This window comes from Zingiber officinale, chromosome 1B (assembly GCF_018446385.1).
Source record: "Zingiber officinale cultivar Zhangliang chromosome 1B, Zo_v1.1, whole genome shotgun sequence".
Lineage (NCBI taxonomy): Eukaryota > Viridiplantae > Streptophyta > Magnoliopsida > Zingiberales > Zingiberaceae > Zingiber > Zingiber officinale.
In genome coordinates this window covers 71,787,717-71,809,588 of record NC_055986.1, presented here as the reverse complement: position 1 = coordinate 71,809,588, position 21,872 = coordinate 71,787,717, and positions in this window count along the sequence as shown.

Here is a 21,872-nt window from a genome sequence, read left to right as displayed (position 1 = left end):
TAGTTTAGCCATTCTTTACCCTTTTCTGTAGTACAAGGAAAGTAAAACTATAAGCACATAGGCTTAGTAAGATCCTTTCCTACTCACAAAAAAAGACATACATCATGAATTAATATAGAGTAGTGACATGTTCATCTAACCAACATATAGCTTTAACATTTGCATACTAGCATAAAGTTGTGTCATACTCTTTTGGGCAAATCATAAACATAGCATACGAGAGCATAAGCATAAGGTAGTAGCATGTTCATCTAGGCATCATAGGAATATCCCAAGAGAGAATCTTCATGAAGCATAATAATCAAATAGCATGAAATAAGTATATGCAAAAATGTTCTTTTGAAAACATATATCATATAGGTACTTAAACATAAATCTCAACATGAGGGCCCAATATTGTACCACATACATGATTTGCGCGCATCCCTAAATAAATTCGAGGTAGCTAATCCCAAACCTACTAGGGAACTAGGCCCGTGCTTCGACCTAGGGGCGACGTAGGAGTCCATCCCCTGGACCTTGCTAGGGTCCGGTACAAGCCATACAAAAGTAAAATAGCATATCATGTTACTTGTCATATCATATAGAGTGATCTTAATCCCAACTTATAGGGAAGCAACTCTTAGGCATTTCATCATACATAAGCCTCGCATAAGCATAGCATGGTGACATAAGGTTCACATATCACATAGCATATCATAGAGAGTCATTATCATGCATAGTTGGGGTTTTGAACTTTCTACAAACCCTAATTCCATGTCTTGGCCGAAACTTACAAGGGCATGGTGTTAGGTCTTAAGCAACTTTAAAACAAGGAAAGCATCATACTAGCATCACATGGTACTTATCATAACATGGGGGACCTTTAGCAAACATAAGAGGACCTCTAACCCTAGTTTCTTGGTTTGGCCGAAACATACACAAGGCATAGTCTTAGGTTTTAAGCTATTTTAAGCATGGAAAATATTAAACTAATATCTTGTAATTCTTAGTATAACATGTGAGACACTTAGCAACCATAGATAGGCTTCGTAACCCTAATTTCTTGTCTTGGCCGAAATATACAAAGGAGAAAATCCTAGGTTTTTGAGCAACATTAAGCATGGAGACTTTAACCCAATATCACACAATACATGTCATAGCAAGTGAGACTTTTAGCAAGCATAAATGAGTTTCTAACCCTAATTTCAAGTCTTGGCTGAAACCTATAAAGCATGAATCTAGGTTTCCTTTAAGCAACTTTAAGCATGAAACTTTAAACTAATATCACATGATACATGGCATAGCAAGTGAGACTTTTAGCAAGCATAAATGAGTTTCTAACCCTAATTTCAAGTCTTGTCCGAACATATAAAGCATGATTCAAGATTTCCTTTAAGCAACTTTAAGCATGAAACTTTAAACTAATATCACATAATACATGACATAACATAGAAGAAAACATAAGCAAGTCTAGTTGGAGTTAAACTTCTCTAAGCCTTTTCATTTCCTTCTTGGCCGAAACTTACAAGAACCCAATCCTAGATTTTTAAGCAACATTAAAACATGGAGACATCAAACTAACATCACCTAATAGATTACCCATCATGAGGAATCATAATCAAGCATGGTTAACATTTTGAACTCTCTTCAAACCTTGTTTCATGTCTTGGCTGAAACTTACAAAAACCAAATCCTAGATTTTAAGCAACATTAAAACATGGAAAAAACACTCGTAAACTACTTGTACTGTAGGTGAGGGAGATACTTACTTCCTCTTGCTTGGTTTACTAAGAGAAGTACCCTTGATGGAGAAGAAGAAGAAGACTTTCGCTTCTAGAACTCCCTTTTGCTTGTTTTGCTTGTAAGAAGGAGTATGTTTTAAGGACTTCTCTTTGTGAAGTTTTCCTAGGAAGAAACCTTTAGCTTGAATTCGGCAATGGGAGAGAAGAGGCTTAATGTTTCGGTGGAGGAAGAGGAAGAAGGAGGAAGAAGAAAAAGAATAACTTTTCTTCCTCTTACTTCTATTTATTCTAAATGAAAAGAAGAAGAAAGAATGAACTTTTCTCTCCCTTACCTTTTTATTCCTATTTATTCTAAATAAAAGGAAGAAGGAAGAACACAACTTGTCATTCTCTTGCTTTCTCTCTTCATCCCTCTCACTTATTCTTGGTGAAAGAAGAAAAGTGCCCCCTTACCTTCCCTACCTTTAACCACAAATTCCATTTCCTTTCTAACAATACTTCCTCTTGGCCTATTAGTTATTCCATACCACTTAAAGCTTGCCACTTGTTAAGAGGTTCAAGGTTCTAACCTTGGCCATGTCTCTTTTTTTTTTTTTTAAAGAAGGAACCCACATAGAACCCGTTCTAACCATGCAAAAATTTATATAAAATTGCTAGAGGTTTTATAGGTGTTACAATCCCCCATATCTTATAAAAAGTTTGTCCTCGAACTTAGAATAGCTCTAGGTATTTTCTTTTCATATCGTCCTCGCGTTCCCAGGTGGCTTCTTCGAACCGTTGACTTTGCCACAGGACCTTTACTAAGGGCACTTCTTTGTTCCTTAGTCTTTTGACTTCTCGATCCAGTATCTGAATAGGTCGACTTTCATAACTCAGGTCCTCTTGAACTTGCACTGTCTGTGGCTCGATCACTTGGTTTGTACTGGGAATACATTTCTTGAGCATTGAAACATGGAACACGTTGTGGATAGCCGACATCTCCTGAGGCAACTCTAGTTCGTAAGCTACATTGCCGACTCTTTTCAAGATCTGATACGGTCCCACATATCGCGGACTTAGCTTACCCTTCTTTCCGAATCTCATCACTCCTTTCATAGGAGCTACTTTAAGAAATACCAAATCCCCGACACTGAATTCCAATGGCCTACGCCGCATATCTGCATAGTTCTTTTGCCGGCTCTAAGCAATTTCTATTCTTTGGCGGATGTTCTGTATAGCTCGGGTGGTGTCATCAATGAAATCTATTTGGAATCCCATCTCTTTCTTTTCACCACTTTTGTACCAGCATATAGGAGACCTACATCTTCTCCCGTACAGAGCCTCGTATGGCGCCATTCCAATAGTAGCTTGGTAGCTATTATTGTAGGCGAATTCCGCTAAGCATAGATATCAGCACCAGCTCCTCTTGAAATCTAAGGCATAAGTTCGTAACATATCTTCCAGCACTTGGTTCACCCTTTCTGTTTGCCCATCGGTCTGAGGATGAAAGGCAGTACTGAATAATAGCTTCGTGCCAAGGGCCTTCTGAACACATTCCCAGAAATGTGAAATAAATCGACCTTCTCTATCAGAAATGATGGTCTTAGGAATCCCATGTAATATGATGATTTCCTTATCACATAATTGAGCCAGTTGCTCAATCGAGTAAGTCATCTTGATTGCTAAGAAGTGGGCAGACTTTGTCAATCTGTCCACGATTACCCATATAGCATCATATCCGTTCGTCATTTTGGGTAGTCCTGAGTTGAAATCCATAGAAATATCTTCCCATTTCCATTCTGGAATTTGAATTGGCTGCAGTACTCCTCCAGGTCTCTGGTGTTCTGCTTTAACCCTTTGGCAGGTCAGGCAGGTACTGACATACCGAGCCACATCTCTTTTCAAACCAAACCACCAGAACTTCCCTTTCAGGTCTTGGTACATCTTGGTGGATCTAGGATACATCGCATAAGGTGTTCTGTGAGCCTCCTCCAATATCTTATTTCGTAACTCTGGATCGTCGGGAATATATAAGCGATCTCTGATGTATAGTATTCCACTGTCCAAAATACGGAATCCATCATTCTTTCCTTCTAGGACCTCTTGCTTGATCCTCTAGATGCTTGGGTCACATGGTTGTTTTTCTAATATATCGTCGAACAACGTCGATGGTATTGTCAGGGTAGAGAGCTGTCCGGACATGATTTCGACCTCGTAACCCGTAATATCCCTTGCTTTCCTGTAAATTCAAACATCGGTTCTGCTTCAGGCTGGAAGATCACCGTTATTTTTCGGCACTCAATCGAAGCACCGTACTTGCTCAGGAAATCCATGCCCAATATAATGTCATAATCCTGCATGTCGAGTACTATCAGATCACAATAGAGTTCTCTGTCTGCGATTCTGATAGGAGCGGCTCGCAGCATATGGGTAGATGGCATCACTTTTCTCGAGAGCAGGGTCGTTAAGAACTTGCAATCTAATGCTTGTGGTGGCATGTCTATCTTCTTTGTGAAAGGCATAGAGACGAACGAGTGTGTTGCCCCAGTATCAAATAATACTTACTGCATGTTGATAGAAAATAAATATCTGACCTGTGACAACCGTAGAAGCGTTCGCCACGTCTTCCTTGGTGAGAGAGAAAATCCTAGCATTTGTTGTAACTGGCAGGGCTTCCAATCTCCCTTGGCTTATCTGAGTACCTTCTATCGCAACTTGCAGCTGGTGTAGCTGCGAGGGAGCACCTCGGTTCTGAATATACTGCTGAGGAGGTGCCTTGTCCTGGGTAGGGCAGTCCCTGGCTCTATGTCCTTCCAGTCCATAGTTGAAGCACCTATTTGTACCCTTGTGGCACACCCCGGGATGCTTCTTTCCACATGTAGTACACTGAGGGTACGTGGGTTGTTTGTTTGCTGGACCACCCTTAGAGCTGTTCCATTACTTTCTCTTACCATTGTGGTTTCCTTTCCAGCTTGCTATGCTACTTTAAGATTTCTATCCTCCTGACTGGGCTTGGCTCTTGCCCTCGCTCAGCGCCTTCTTTTGTTGATTAATATGGTTCAGTTAGTGCTCGGTGATCAGGGCGCTGTTGAACAGCTCTTCTGCGGTCTGCGGTCTATATACCCGCTGGCCACATTCAGAGTTATTTCGGGTCGGAGCATCTTCAGCATGAGTCTGATCCTTTCTCTTTCGGCGCTGACCAACTCTGGGCATAGGCGTGTGAGTCGGTTGAATCTTTTCACAGCTTCATTAACTGATAGGTAACCTTGCCGGAACTCGGTGAACTCGTCGTAGTGCTTGTTTGTCACACGCATATGGAAGAATTCTTCGAAAAATTCAGCTTCAAAGTCCATCCATCTCATTTGGTTCACTTGCCTCTTTGCTTTAACCCTGTCCCACCACATTCCGGCTTCTCCCGAAAGGCAGAATGATGCACACTTGACCTTTTCATGTTCAGGCCAGTCCAGTATCTCTACTATACTTTCTACAATCTTGAACAAGGCTTGAGCGTCCCATGGTTCATAAGTACTAAAGAAATTTTTCGGCGTCAGCCTTTGCCACTGAATTAGATACACCTCTTGTCAAATTACTGGGGTTGGGCCTATCGGTGGTACTGGTGCAGCTGTAGGTACGACTGACATCGCATTCTGGTTCACTGGTGGGGTGGTAGGGTTCCCTTGATGATTCATTAGAGCATTAATCACTTACTGTTGTTCTGTAACCTGACGTTGGAGTTCAGTAACTACATGCATCAGATCAGGTGGGGGCACTGTCTCATCGACTCTGTTATTGCGTCTTCTAGCCATGCTGATCTTCATAAATGACAATAAGGCTAGCATAAGATCATTATCATTTTAACCCACATTCATGCATACTTAGACTAAGGCATTCCTTATCATACATAAAAGAAATAGATGTTGGGTTTTTCGGGCCGCGAAAACCGCTTTTTCACATCGCAGAAACCCCGAAACCCCAAGCCACGGATCCGTGCGAAGAATAAAACTTTCAAAAAATATGAGTACGAGTTTACTATCCTATAGATCTACACTAGAACTATATGTTAAAGAGATTTACCCTTGATGCGCGCCCTTTCGCGAATCCCGCTCGTCCAAGGTGCCGGATCTCGAGAGTGTCAAAGTAGACACTCCTCTAGAAGTATCCACATGAACAAGTAGGTCGAGAAAAACCACACAAAAGGTGTGCTAGCACCTTTGGATGGTTCAGCCAAGATAGGAGGAGAGGGAGAGAAGGAAGAGCTTGAGGAGGAAGAAGAAAAGAGAGATACACACACAAATGAAAACTCCTCCTCAATTGCCTTGATGTGGCCGGCCACATTAGGAGGTGTAACCCCCTTCACATTAATCACAATTAATGTGGAGACCATTAAAGTGAAGAATTGTAACCTCCATGAGGTGGCATCTCACTTAAGTAACCATGATGAAGTGGAGCATCATCATTGGTCCACATCTTGCCAACTCACTAATGATGTGGCATAAAGTCAAGTCAAACTTGACTCTTCCTCTTCCTCTCAAGTCAAGTCAAACTTGACTTAATCTCTCTCATGGTTGATCTAATTCAACCATTTAATCCAAGCCAACTTAATATAATGAATCTAATTCATTAAATTAAATTGATTAAATGAGTCATAATCTAAATTAGACTCATTGAACACATGAATCAACTTGAGTCCAACTCAATTAGCCCAATTAGGATTACTCTTAATCTAATTTGATTCATCAAATGAATCTAATCCTCTTCGTTCATCATATGAACCTAATCTCCATCTAATTGTCCTTAGTGTGTGCCCCTATAGGTTCTTGTAACGTTGGCAATGCCCCTAAACCCATTTAGGAGCATAAGTGATGAGCGGTATCTAGCAACACATCATTACTACCCAAGTTACAAGAATGTTGAGATCCAACATCACCTTGTGACTACAAATTATGACTCCTCACAATATATGACAAGTGTCCTTCTATCCTAGACATCTAGATTGATCAATGTGAGGCATAGACCGTGTCATCCTCTAATCAATCTAAATCTTGAACTCCAAGTAGACTCACTAAATCAAATGAGCTCAATATCTCATATCGACTCATTTGGGCATGACCATGCACTTCGTGGTCTCACTCTATCAATAATATCGATGTCGCTCCCGTTATATAGGAGGGATAGATCCCATCTACATCACTCACATCCCTCCACATAATTTGTTACATACCCAGTAATCGCCTTTATAGTCCACCCAGTTACGGGTGACGTTTGACGAAAGCAAAGTACATAACTCCTTATGTAGGGATCCATGGTGACTTCAGGTCCAAGGACTAGTAGTCATACTAATAGCCACATGAGAAAGTATATGACACTCATATAACGATCCATGATACTTTCTCATGGTGGGTCATTCAGTATACATTCTCTAATGCATACCCATGTGTCAACTTGATATCTCTATATCCATGACTTGTGAGATCAAGTCATTGAGTTGACCTACATGCTAGTCTTATTGCATTAACATTGTCCTTGAATGTTAATACTCGACTAGGAATGATTAAGAGTAGTGTTCCCTATATCATCTCACTATCGGTTCAGCTAACCGATTGATATAGGTAAGAACCTTCTACTCATGGGCGTTATTATACTTAGTTTATTTGGCACCAATACAAGTAAGTATAATAACCAAAAACTAAATGCCTTTATTTATATAGAATATGATACAACAAGTCCATAATATAATCATCAAATGATTGGCTCTAGGGCTCTAGCTAACAATCTCCCACTAGCACTAGTGCCAATCAGTGTAGGCTCTAAGCTCCAATGACCTAGTGTGACCATCATGCTTTCTCTGTGCCAAAGCCTTGGTCAAGGGATCTGCGATGTTAGCCTCTGTTGGTGCTCTGCAAATCTTCACATCTCCTCTCTCGATAATCTCTCGAATGAGATGGAAGCGCCGTAGTATGTGTTTGGTCCGCTGGTGTGAGCGAGGTTCCTTCGCCTGTGCTATAGCTCCATTGTTGTCACAATAGAGCTCAATAGGGTCAGCAATGCTAGGAACCAACCCAAGTTCAGTGACAAACTTGTGAATCCAAACTGCCTCCTTTGCTGCCTCTGATGTAGCAATATACTCGGCCTCTGTCGTAGAATCAGCTACTGTGTCCTGCTTCGAACTCTTCCAGCTCACAACACCACCATTTATGCAAAACACGAACCCTGACTGCAATCGATAATCATCCTGGTATGTCTGGAAACTAGCATCACTGTAACCCTTTACAGCTAGCTCATCATTGCCTCCATATATCGAGAAATATTCTTTAGTCCTTCTTAAGTACTTAAGAATATTCTTGACTGCTATCCAGTGACTTTCACCTGGATTTGACTGGTATCTGCTCGTCATGCTCAAAGCATATGAGACATCAGGTCGAGTACATAGCATGACGTACATGATAGATCCTATGGCTGAGGCATAAGGGATCTGATCCATGCAGTCTCTCTCCTCTCTAGAAGAGGGACCTTGAGTCTTCGAAATACTCACGCCATGTGACATCGGCAGAAATCCCTTCTTGGAGTTCTGCATGGCAAGCCGAAGGAGTACCTTGTCAATATATGTACTTTGACTTAGGCCAAGCAATCTCTTAGATCTATCCCTATAGATCTGTATCCCTAGAATGCGGGATGCTTTACCTAAGTCCTTCATTGAGAAACATGTCCCTAGCCAAGTCTTGACAGACTGTAGCAAAGGGATGTCTTTCCCTATGAGCAGTATGTCATCCACATACAATATGAGGAAGACAACTATGTCCCCTACAACTTTCTTGTAGACACAAGGTTCATCTTCATTCTTGATGAAACCAAACTGTTTAATTGCATCATCGAATCGAAGATTCCAACTCCGAGAAGCTTGGTTTAGTCCTTAAATGGACCTATGCAGCTTGCATACTCTACTAGTATGCTGTGGATCTACAAAACCCTCAGGTTGTGTCATGTACACAACCTCGAGCAGGTTTCCATTCAGAAATGTGGTTTTGACATCCATCTGCCATATCTCATAGTCATGGTATGCGGCAATAGCAAGCATGATCCGAATGGACTTAAACATCGCTACTGGTGAAAAGGTTTCATCATAATCAATACCATGAATCTGCTTGAGACCTTTAGCTACCAAGCGACCCTTATAGATAAGTCCATCCATGTCAATCTTTCTCTTAAAGACCCACTTACACCCTATGGGTTTTACCCCTTCAGGTGGATCAACCAAAGTCCATACTTGGTTGGTGTACATGGATTTCATTTCGGATCTCATGGCTTCTAGCCATTTCTCAGAATCTGGTCTCATCACAGCTTCCTGATAGGTGGTAGGCTCATCCTCTATGAGCACAACGTCATCATGGTCAGACAAGAGAAATGAGTATCTCTCAGGCTATCAGACCTGCGAAGAGGTATGTCTACTTGAACTGGTTATTGTTCCTCAACTCTTTGTGGAACAACATCATCCACAATACTTTGTGGTTCCAGTTCAACTTCCATCGAGGCTTCAGTGCTAGGATCCGCATCTTGAACTTCTTTAAGATCGAATGTACTCCCACTAGTCTTTCTGGAAAAAAAGTCCCTTTCTAGAAAGACTCCAGTCTTTGCCACAACTATCTTGTGCTGACTGGGAATGTAGAAGTAATATCCCTTAGTTTCCTTCGGATATCCTATAAAGTAGCACTTGTCGGATTTGGGTCCTAATTTATCTGAGACTTAACGTCTAACGTAGGCCTCACATCCCCAAATCCTCATGAAAGACACTTGGGAATTTCTCCTAGTCCATATCCTATATGGTGTCTTTATCACAACCTTGGATGGAACTCGGTTGAGTATAAAAGCTGCCGTGTCTAGAGCATAGCCCCAAAGGAATGTCGGAAGATCTGTGTGACTCATCATAGATCGTACCATATCTAATAGGGTACGATTCCTCCTTTCGGATACACCATTCCATTGTGGTGTTCCAGGAGGAGTGAGTTGGGATAGAATCCCACACTCAGCTAGATAGTCACGAAACTCATGGCTAAGGTATTCTCCACCTCGATCTGATCGAAGTATCTTAATACTCTTGTCAAGCTGGTTCTGTACTTCATTCTTGAATTCTTTGAACTTTTCAAAGGATTCTGATTTATGTGTCATCAAGTACACATAACCATATCTACTGAAGTCATCAGTAAATGTGATGAAGTACCTATAACCGCCTCTAGCAGCGACATTGAAAGGACCACATACATCACTATGTATAAGTCCTAACAAATCAGTCGCTCTTTCGATGTGCCCACTAAAAGGAGTCTTGGTCATCTTGCCTAGTAGGCATGACTCGCACGTCTCATAAGATTCAAAATCAAATGAGTCCAGCAAACTATCCTTATGGAGCTGGGATAAGCGCTTGTCATTTATGTGACCTAAGCGACAGTGCTAAAGATAGGTTTGGTTCAGGTCATTTGACTTGAACCTTTTGGTATTTATGTTATAGATAGGGCTTTCAAGGTCTAGAATATAGAGTCCGTTTATCAGAGGTGCACTACAATAGAACATATCGTTTAAATAGACGGAACAACATTTGCTCTTTATTGTAAACGAGAAACCTTTCTTGTCCAAACAAGAAACTGATATAATGTTCTTAGTTAATGCAGGCACATAACAACAATCGACTAACTCTAGTACAAGCCCAGAGGGTAGAGATAGAAAGTAAGTCCCTACAGTAACAACAGCAACCCATGCTCCATTGCCTACTCTAGGTCCACGTCGTCCTTTGTCAATGCCTTGCTATTTCTCAGCGCCTGCACATCAGTACAAATGTGAGAAGCACATCCAGTATCTAATACCCATGATGTAGAAATAGATAGATTGACTTCTATAACATATATACCTGAAGTGGAAGTCTCACTTCGCTTCTTCTTAAGATCTTCAAGGAACACCATGCAGTTCCTCTTCCAGTGCCCGATCTGACCGTAGTGGAAGCAGGTAGCATCCTTGGCGACCCCTCCTTTAGGCTTCAGTGCCTTGCCTTTGCCCTTGGCTTGGGACTTTCCTATGTCTTTGGGCTTGACCTTGCCCTTGTGTTTCTGAACCATCAGAACAGAGTGGGGCTTTGCCTTCTTAAGGTTTAGCTCAGCAGTTCTTAACATGCTAAGGAGCTCGGGCAGTGGTTCAGAACGAACTGACTATAGCTATCTGGCAAGGATTGCAAGATCAGGTCAGTGACCAGCTCTTGGCCAAGCGGGAATCCCAGTCTTTGTAGATTTTCTATGTACCCAATTATTTTGAGTACATATGGGCCTACGGGAGCCCCATCTGACATCTTGCACTGAAACAGTGCCCTTGAGATCTCAAATCTCTCATGCCTCGCTTGTCCTTGATACAGTTGACGAAGATGTTCAACCATATCGTAAGCGCCCATTAACTCATGTTGCTTCTGAAGCTCAGAGTTCATGGTCGCGAGCATTAGACAGGACACATCTAATGCGTCATCTTGATGCTTCTTGTAAGCATCTTTATTTGCTCGCGTGGCATTGGCAGGAGGAGCCTCCGGAATGGCCTGCTCCAGAACGTACAGTTTACGTTCCTGGGTGAGAACTATTCTCAAGTTCCTGTACCAGTCCAGGAAATTTACTCCGTTGAGCTTGTCCTTCTCAAGGACTGAACGCAGGGAGAAGGAGTTCGTATTCGACGTCATGGTTATCTACAACAGAAAAATACAGAAAATAAATATCATATTCTTTTAAATAATTTAATTAGGTCTTTAACTAAATGATACTCCCACTGAATTCTATAATTCATGTGGGACAAGATCCACATCATACTAACCCTTGAGTTAGCTTTGGCTAATACGCCCAAGATTTAGTATGATCGGTAGGTAACGATTTACCAATTACATCTCTATGCAACTCTTGTTTATAGGATCATTATCCGCAGTTATATTAAAACTTGAGTTACTTTGGCTAATACACCCAAGAATTAATATAAATGTGATTTATGTCCTATCTTTCCAACCATTGGAAGAATGCCTATAGTTATACTCGATCCAACCGAGTTAACTAGGAATACTCAATCTAATTGAGTTTGTACTCGCCCATGCATTGATAAGCGGGACCAAGATTGTCCCTCCGTACCCTACCAAGATAATATGTGTTGCTCTGCTTTGGCAGATTCAACAACACATGTGTTCAAGGTAGTGATAGGTATCACGGTACGGTAGGCATTAGAGTTGAGTGATTTAGATCTAATCTAAATGATGATGTGTATCATATACTCGATAGATCTAATCTAATCGAAAGGGTGCATCATGTGCACAACTTAGATCTAATCTAATCGTTAGGCACTAATTAATTACTTAATCATGCATCACATATACACAAGCAATTAATTAAATTAATTTGTGATTAGACATGGCCCTACTACGATCTTCTCAAGCCAATGAGAAGATCGGATGGTCAACCTAGGGTCAACAGCTTCTCAAGCTGCTCCCTTTGACCACCTTGTGTTGCTCGCGCCCTCCTCGTAACTCCGTCTCGAGTGGACCTTCCATGGCTCCAATTTTGTACATTACAATTTTGAAACTCGAGTTACATTCGAGTCTAAACTAATTTACAACAAGAATAAATAGAGAAAGGCACGATGCGCAGGTCGCGTATCAAAAATACAGCACACACAATCACATGACGGCACGTAGGCCGTATTATGAATTACAACACAAAATATATCAATCCAATTGGGTCTTTTGGGCCATGACTATCACAAATTATACATAATTCTAAATTATATATTTTCTATAATTTTCTGTAATTTTAATACTAATTTTTACAATTTTTATGAGTAAAATTTCCCGACTGTCACGTTTAGCGATTTTCGGGCGCAATCGCGGAACGAATCCCCTTGCGGGGCCAGGGGCAGCGCCCCTACCCACGATCTAACCATCGTGAGTTTCCCTAAGAAATCCAACAGCGCATTAGCCCACTGTCCCAAAAAGTTTTGGGGCGAAACCTTGCCGTTTCGGAAAAAACTTCTCGGTAGTCGAAGCCTACAAGTGTCGAAACACTTGTGCTTCGCTTCTATGAGAAAAATACCCATAAAAACTCTAAAAATCATAAAATTACAGAATATCACAGAACCTATATTTTTTTCATAAAAAATCAAAATAAACTCGTACAAGTCTTCGCACGTGGCTCTGATACCACTGTTGGGTTTTTCGGGCCGCTAAAACCGCTTTTTCGCGTCGCGGAAACCCCGAAACCCCAAGCCACGGATCCGTGCGAAGAATAAAACTTTCAAAAAATACGAGTACGAGTTTACTAACCTATAGATCTACACTAGAACTATATGTTAAAGAGATTTACCCTTGATGCGCGCCCTTTCGCGAATCCCACTCGTCCAAGGTGTCGGATCTCGAGAGTGTCAAAGTAGACACTCCTCTAGAAGTATCCACACGAACAAGTAGGTGGAGATAAACCACACAAAAGGTGTGCTAGCACCTTTGGATGGTTCGGCCAAGATAGGAGGAGAGGGAGAGAAGGAAGAGCTTGAGAAGGAAGAAGAAAAGAGAGATACACACACAAATGAAAACTCCTCCTCAATTGCCTTGATGTGGCCGGCCACATTAGGAGGTGTAACCCCCTTCACATTAATCACAATGAATGTGGAGGCTATTAAAGTGAAGAATTGTAACCTCCATGAGGTGGCATCTCACATAAGTAACCATGATGATGTGAAGCATCATCATTGGTCCACATCTTGCCAACTCACTAATGATGTGGCATAAAGTCAAGTCAAACTTGACTCTTCCTCTTTCTCTCAAGTCAAGTCAAACTTGACTTAATCTCTCTCATGGTTGATCTAATCCAACCATTTAATTCACGCCAACTTAATATAATGAATCTAATTCATTAAATTAAATTGATTTAATGAGTCATAATCTAAATTAGACTCATTGAACACATGAATCAACTTGAGTCCAACTAAATTAGCCCAATTAGGATTACTCTTAATCCAATTTGATTCATCAAATGAATCTAATCCTCTTGGTTCATCATATGAACCTAATCTCCATCTAATTGTCCTTAGTGTGTGACCCTATAGGTTCTTGTAATGTTGGCAATGCCCCTAAACCCATTTAGGAGCATAAGTAATGAGCGGTATCTAGCAACACATCATTACTACCCAAGTTACAAGAATGTTGAGATCCAACATCACCTTGTGACTACTAATTGTGACTCCTCACAATATATGACAAGTGTCCTTCTATCCTAGACATCTAGATTGATCAATGTGAGGCATAGATCGTGTCATCCTCTAATCAATCTAAATCTTGAACTCTAAGTTGACTCACTAAATCAAATGAGCTCAATATCTCATATTGACTCATTTGGGCATGGCCATGCACTTCGTGGTCTCACTCTATCAAGAATATCGATGTCGCTCCCGTCATATAGGAGGGATAGATCCCATCTACATCACTCACATCCCTCCACATAATTTGTTACATACCTAGTAATCGCCTTTATAGTCCACCCAGTTACGGGTGACGTTTGACGAAACCAAAGTACATAACTCCTTATGTAGGGATCCATGGTGACTTCAGGTCCAAGGACTAGTAGTCATACTAATAGCCACATGAGAAAGTATATGACACTCATATAACGATCCATGATACTTTCTCATGGCGGGTTATTCTGTATACATTCTCTAATGCATACCCATGTCTCAACTTGATATCTCTATATCCATGACTTGTGAGATCAAGTCATCGAGTTGACCTACATGCTAGTCTTATTGCATTAACATTGTCCCTCAATGTTAATACTCGACTAGGAATGATTAAGAGTAGTGTTCCCTATATCATCTCACTATCGGTTCAGCTAACAGATTGATATAGGTAAGAACCTTCTACTCAAGGACGTTATTATACTTAATTTATTTGACACCAATACAAGTAAGTATAATAACCAGAAACCAAATGTCTTTATTTATATAGAATATGATACAACAAGTCCATAATACAATCATCAAATGATTGGCTCTAGGGCTCTAGCTAACAATAGAGTAGGTATAAAACTTCTTACTTGGAGCGGCAGGATGGAGGCTTGATGTGTGTGTAGTGCAAAGGCAGACCTGCTCTTATACCAACCTGTAATGCCCTCCCTTCCCCTACTGATAGCAAGGGCGGTGCTACGCCAACATACATACATATAGCTTTAACATTTGCATACTATCATAAAGTAGTGTCATATTCTTTTGGGCAAATCATAAACATAGCATATGAGAGCATAAGCATAAGGTAGTAGCATGTTCATCTATGCATCATAGACATATCACAAGAGAGCTTCTTCATGAAGCATAATAATCAAATAGCATGAAATAAGTATATTCAAAAATGTTCTTTTGAAAACATATATCATATAGGTACTTAAACATAAATCTCAACATGAGGGCCCGACATTGTACCACATACATGATTTGCTCACATCCCTGAATAAATCCGAGGTAGCTAATCTCGAACCTACTAGGGAACTAGGCCCGTGCCTCAGAACTTTGCAAGACATGCCCCTGCCTCGGAACTTGAAGGAAGCTCAGAGGCTAATCGGTCGGATTGTGGCGCTATCCAGGTTCATATCCAAGTCGTTCGATCGGAGACTTCCTTTCTTCAAGGTGCTTCGCCGGGCCAAAAAATTCCAATGGGACGCCGAGTGCGACCGAGCCCTGGTGGAGCTAAAGGAGTATCTAAATTCTTTGCCTGTATTATCCAATCCGTTTGTGAGTGAGCCAGTTCGGATCTATTTGTCATTCAATGAGCAAGCGGTCGGGTCAGCTCTTATTAGGGAGAATGACCAAGAGCAGCAACCTATATATTTTTTGAGCCACATATTAAAAGATACTGAGTCCCGCTACATTGGTCTCAAAAAGTTGGCTTATGCATTAATACTCGCCGCGCGGAGGATTCGCCCATACTTCCTAGCGCACTCAATAATAGTAATGACTAATAGTACTTTGGGAAGAGTCCTCCTAAATCCGAAGGTGTCCGGACTTCTGATTAAGTGGACAACAGAGCTCTGTGAGTTCGATATTTAGTATCAACCCTGATCGGCGATCAAGGCTCAGGCCTTGGCAGATTTTGTCACAGATGTCCAGAGTGACGAGCCAACAACAACATGGAATATATATGTAGATGGCTCATCTACGCAGTAGGGCAGCAGAATCGACATATTGCTTATCTCATCGCGCGAGGACCGGATGCAGTTGTCGGTTTGGCTAGACTACAGAGCTACTAATAACGAAGCAGAGTATGAGGTGCTGATAGTCGGCCTACAAGAAGCTCGACACGTAGGAGCGGTTAAAGTCCTCATCCACTCCGACTCCCAGCTCGCCGCCCAGCAGCTATCCGGGACCTTCGAGATAAGAAACACACATCTAAGGCTCTATGCAGAAGCTTTTGAGAAACTAAAGGACAACTTCTAGGAGGTCGTTATAGAGAAGATCCCCCGATCGGAGAACCAGGCGATGGATGAGTTGGCGAAGCTAGCTAGTTTGTTAACGCAGATTGTCAAAGGTCAGCCGATCGAGCAAGTCTCACTTGTGGCTCACATCGAACGGATGGAGGGAATAACTTTTTCGAACGACTGGAGGATGACCTTGACAGAGTTCTTGTGATCGGGAACTTCACCTGCCAATCCGGAGGAAGCTCGCTTACTAAAGAAGATGGCCGGACGGTTCACTTTGATCGGCGACCAGCTCTATAAGAGAGTCTACTCCCGGCCCCTCCTCAAGTGTGTCGGATCGAAGGACGTTATGTACATTCTGAAGGAGGTGCACCAAGGCTCTTGTGGAGATCATCCAGGCAGCTGCGCATTAGTCCAAAAAATACTTCTGGCTAGATATTTCTGGCCGATCCTCCAAGAAAACTCCACTCGGGCCGTGACCACTTCCTTGTCCTGCTAGAAATATTACAACATGCCGCACTGACCGACTGAGGAAATGAAAGTGTCTACGGTATCATGCCCATTCGACCAATAGGGAATGGACATCGTCAGGCCTTTCCCTATGGCTACAGGTCAGCGGAAGTTTTTGCTCGTTGCGGTGGACTACTTCTCGAAATGGGTAGAAGCCGAGATGCTCACAAGAATCACCGAGTAGATGGTCATCAAATTTATTTGGCAGAACATTATTTGCCGATTAGGAATCCCACGCTGACTCATATCTGATAATGGAAGGCAGTTCGTCGATCGGGAGCTTAGAGAATGGTGTGAGGGCTATTACATCTAACAAGCCTTCACCTCAGTAGCCTATCCTTAGGGCAACGGGCAAGCCGATGTCACCAATCGGGAGATCCTCAGAGTCTTACGCACTCGGCTTGACCACATGGGAGGCAGCTGGGTCGACGAGCTCCCCATTGTATTGTGGGCTCGCTGCACGACTCTGAAGGAAGCGACCAGAGTAACCCCATTCCAATTCGTGTACGAAAGTGACGTAAGTTGTCCCCGTGGAAGTCGGAGTAGAATCTGATCGGGTGTAACTCTACGACAAAGGGAACGTCGAGCGAAGGCATATGGAGCTCGACTTGATGGACGAAACACGTGCTAAAGTAGTCATCCGACTAATGGCGTATCTGTTAGAGCGTATACTAAAAGCCTAGCTTTTGTATAAACATTTATTTAGAAATAAAGAATCACAATGGTCAAATACCTACATTTATTTGTTAAGTGAAGTTGTTTAATTAATTTATATTGTAGATAACATGGTGGGTGGTGTCACACATAGAAGATCATGTTATCAATTCTTTATAAATTATAAATAGTTGCTCACGACTAAGATGGAAAGGAACAAACCATTGGAATAGTCGTAGTGTAATTAGGTATTAGTTTATCTTAACTAATAAATTACACTACTACACTCTAAGTGTATTGAGTAGGACAATTCTAGATAAGTTCTTTTTATACTGACTTGATAAAAGAACTAGACCTTAGTTATTATGGAAGTGTGTGCTCTTAATCCTAATATAATAACAAACACATATATTTTATATTTATTTCTTTGACTTATCAATGGGTGAGATTTAGCTTGATAAATCAATAAGCCCGATAAGTTGGGAAATGATATTACTTATAGTGTGTGTTGTTGATTATAGAAGGAAACTGTGTCCTATTAATGTAGGTTGAGAATGACCCCAAGAGGAACTCATAAGGATTGTCATGTTAAACCTTGCAGGTAGAATTAGTCTGACATGACGATGAGGTTGAGTGGCACTACTCTTGGACTAAGATATTAATTAAGTGAGTTGTCAATAACTCATTTAATTAGTGTACATTCGACATCTTAAACACAGGACAACTAACACACTCATAATAAGAAGGAGCCTAAAATGTAATTTGGGATTGGTGCAGTAGTTCAATAATAATTCTTTAGTGGTATGAATTATTATTGATGAAATTAAGTTGTGTGTTCGGGGCGAACACGGGAAGCTTATTTTCATCGGGAGACCAAAACCAATTCCTCCTCTCGGTCCCTATCGTAGCTTCTTGTATATATAGATTTATACCCACCACATACCCACTTATACCCAAGGGGGCCGACCAAGCTAGCTTGGAACCCAAGCTAGGGCCGGCCAAGACCAAGTGGTTGAGCCAAGATGGTGGCTGGCCAATGCTTGGAATCTAAGCATGATGTGGCTGGCCACATCACATTAAAAGGGATTTTATTTATAAATTTTTCTTATGTGGATTCCTTGGTTTTAAAAGAGAGTTTAAAATTTAAATCTTTCCTTTTATAGCTTTCTACAAAAGATTAAGAAAAGATTTGAAATCTTTCCTTATTTGTAGATTGAAAGGTAGATTTTAATTTTGAGAAAACTTTCCTTTTTTTAACCATGTTCATGATTTAAAAGAGAGTTTAAAAATTAAATATTTTTTTTATAAGTTTCTACAAAAGATTAAGAAAAGATTTGATATCTTTCCTTATTTGTAGATTGAAAGAAGATTTTAATTTTTAGAGATAACTTTCCTTTTTGGAAATCATCCACATGTTTAAAAGAAAGATTTTAATTTATAAAATTTCCTTTTTACAATCCATCATGAAGGGAAAATTATTGGAGAAATCTTTTATAAATTTTCGGAAACAAATTAGGATGTTTTAATTCTTGTGTTAAATTAAAACTCTCCTTGTTTGGGATTAGAAAGGTGGCCGGCCATGTTATGTGAGAAAAGAAAATTAATTTTTAATTAATTAAATTTTATTTTTCATGTCAAAGGAATTTAGGAAGTTTTTATTTAAATTTCCTTATTTGCCAAGACCAAGGATTATAAAAGAGGGGGTAGAGGTGCCTTCAAGAGAATAACTCTATTCTATTTTTCTCTCCCTCTTTTCCTTGGTGTGGCCGGCCCTTCAAGTTCTTCCCTCTCCTTTTTCTTTCTTCTCCTTGGTGGTCGAATTTCTTCAACCTTTGAAGCTTGGAAGGTTGTCGGATCTTGCTTGGAGAAGAAGGAGGAAAAGGAGGCTTTGTTTCTAGCATCCCTTGGAGATTGGTGATGATGGCCGGACCTCTACTTCTCTTGGAGAATTGATGGTGGCTGAATCTAGCTTGGAGAAGAAGGAGCTTGGTGGTTCTCATCTTGGAAGATCGTTGCCCACACAATGTCCGAGATTAGAAGAGGAATACGGTAGAAGATCAAGAGGTTATATTTGCTTACAAAGAAAGGTATAACTAGTGATTGTTTTTCGCATCATACAAGTTTTCTTTGTATAGTTATTTTTGGAAATACCAAACACAAGAGGCATATGATTCAAGAGTTTTCATATTTGTTTCGAATTTGTGTTTTTCTTTGTTTTTCGGATTTGTGATTCGATTGTTCTTTTTGGTTAAACCTAGAGTTATATAAGGAAATTAAATATTAGCTTTCCTTAAAAGGCTTTGTCTAGGCGGTGGTGGATGCTCCCATACCCAAGAAGGCCATGTGCCTCACCATGCAGTCCTGGAAGCCAATTTTGGAAATTAATATTTAAAGAAATTTATAATGTAGGTGGATTTGAATCAATAGTGTTAAGTTCTGCTTGCGATTCAAATCTTAACCATTAAGAATAGATAAGTTAAATTTGGAATCAATGATGTTAAGTTCCGTCTGCGATTCATAATTTAACTTCTAAAGAACACAATAGGTTATTTAGGAAAGGTTTGACACTTGTACAAAATTTTTGTACAGTGGAACCGATACGATATTCCTAGGACTAACCAACAATTGATATCAGAGCTAGGGTTTGCCTCTGTGTGTTTTGGTTTACAAATAGATTATGCACATGTCATACATAATTTAGGCAGGATAATAGTAGGATGTGCTAACTTTGTGGTTGCAGGCTCCAACTATTATGGTTTATAGATATTGTGTGTAGTTGGACCCTTGGACATGTCAAGGGCATTTTATTATGTGTGCATGATTGTATGTATCAAATACAGCAAGAGCTGTATTAGTTTTAGAATTTTACTTTTTTGTTCGATCTAGAATACATGTACATTCCTTTATGGAATATAGGATCGATATATGTAAAATTCTATTTTTGTCGCGGATCGTATCCTTGCGAGGCGTGGTGCTTTAGGAGGACCAGAGGCACAGCAGAAAAGGAAGCTTGATAGACCCGATGACATGGACCTGGTGGCGGTGGCTAAAGATGGTAGCAGCTAGGGTTGGAGCACACGTAGGACAATGATGGAAGAAGCCATAATAGTTAGAAAATTAATTTCCATATTTATTGCTTATATTTATTGTGATGTGTGTGCATGTGATGTATGCTTGCATAGGTTAAAATTCCTCACTTTAAAAAACTAAGTGGGGGAGGGATTTTTAAATAAATTCCATGGTCTCCATTACTAGTTTGTAAGTGATGCAACAAGCTTGCGTGTTGGCTCTGAGTGCCTCCCTCCACAATGGATGGGTTTGTTGCGGATCACTAGATCAAACTTCTTTTATGGATGGTTATAGGAAATTATTTAGGAGCGTGTGATCTTCTCTAACTAAAGGGGCATAATCCTATTTAATGGACTAAGTATCAAGTAATGGTATACACTTAGAAGTATTCAATAGTATCCTCCCCAACAGAGTCACTGCTATTGTTTTGCGGGACCAAAGCAATACCAACTATTAATTTGTCATAAAGTTAGGTAAAACCCCCCTCTTACAAAATGTTTGAATTTGTATACGTTCACACTAAAGTGGCATACAAAATTCACTGTGTTTGAGGTAATTTTATTTGTCATAAAGTTAGGTTGACAATATAAAATGGGTAATACCTCCTCTTACAAACAATTGAATTTGTATACGTCCACACTAACGTGGCATACAAAATTCATGGTGTTTGAGGTAATTTAAGATTGACAAGATAATTAATGGGTAAGACCCTCCTCTTATGAATGTTGAATTTGTATACGCCCACACTAATGTGGCATGTATAATTCCAGGTGTTTGAGGTGTTGGTGAATTTAAAAAATATTATTTGAGGAATCAATGTTATTTTAAATTCAAAAGTTTTGACCAAATATTTGATCAAAGACAGGCCAACTATTAATTTTATTGGTCATAAAGTAAGGTTGATGAGATAATTAAATTAATGGATAAAATCTCCTCTTTGATTTTGTATACGTCTACACTATCGTGGCATACAAAATTCACGAGGATTTTAAGGAGTTGGTCTTGACCAAATATTTTTGTGATTTTAGGATTTCAAATGTTAGTCAATCCCCTAGTTGTTATACTATAGAAAAGACGTAGTAGTCTCAATTATAATGATTGGAAATAGGACTTGGACATTAAGGTAGACTGTCTTCTTAGAACTAAGAACAATTCAGGTGTATTTTATTCATTAGTTGTTACATGTTTAGTGGAGTTATCTACCGGTACCTGGCGTATAGATACGGGAACCACTGATCATGTCCGTAATTTATTGCAAGAGTTCCAGGAAACTCGACAATTATATGAAAGAAAAATCACCGTCTACATCGGCATTACTGCAAAAGTAGCAGCTGTTGCAGTGGGAGATGTTTATCCTCTGATAGGAATAAAAGTGGATTTTGAAAAAATTATCTTTATATACCAAGTTTAGAAAGAACTTGATTTCGGTTTCTAAACTATCAAAGAATAGATATTCTGTCTATTTTGATAACAAACT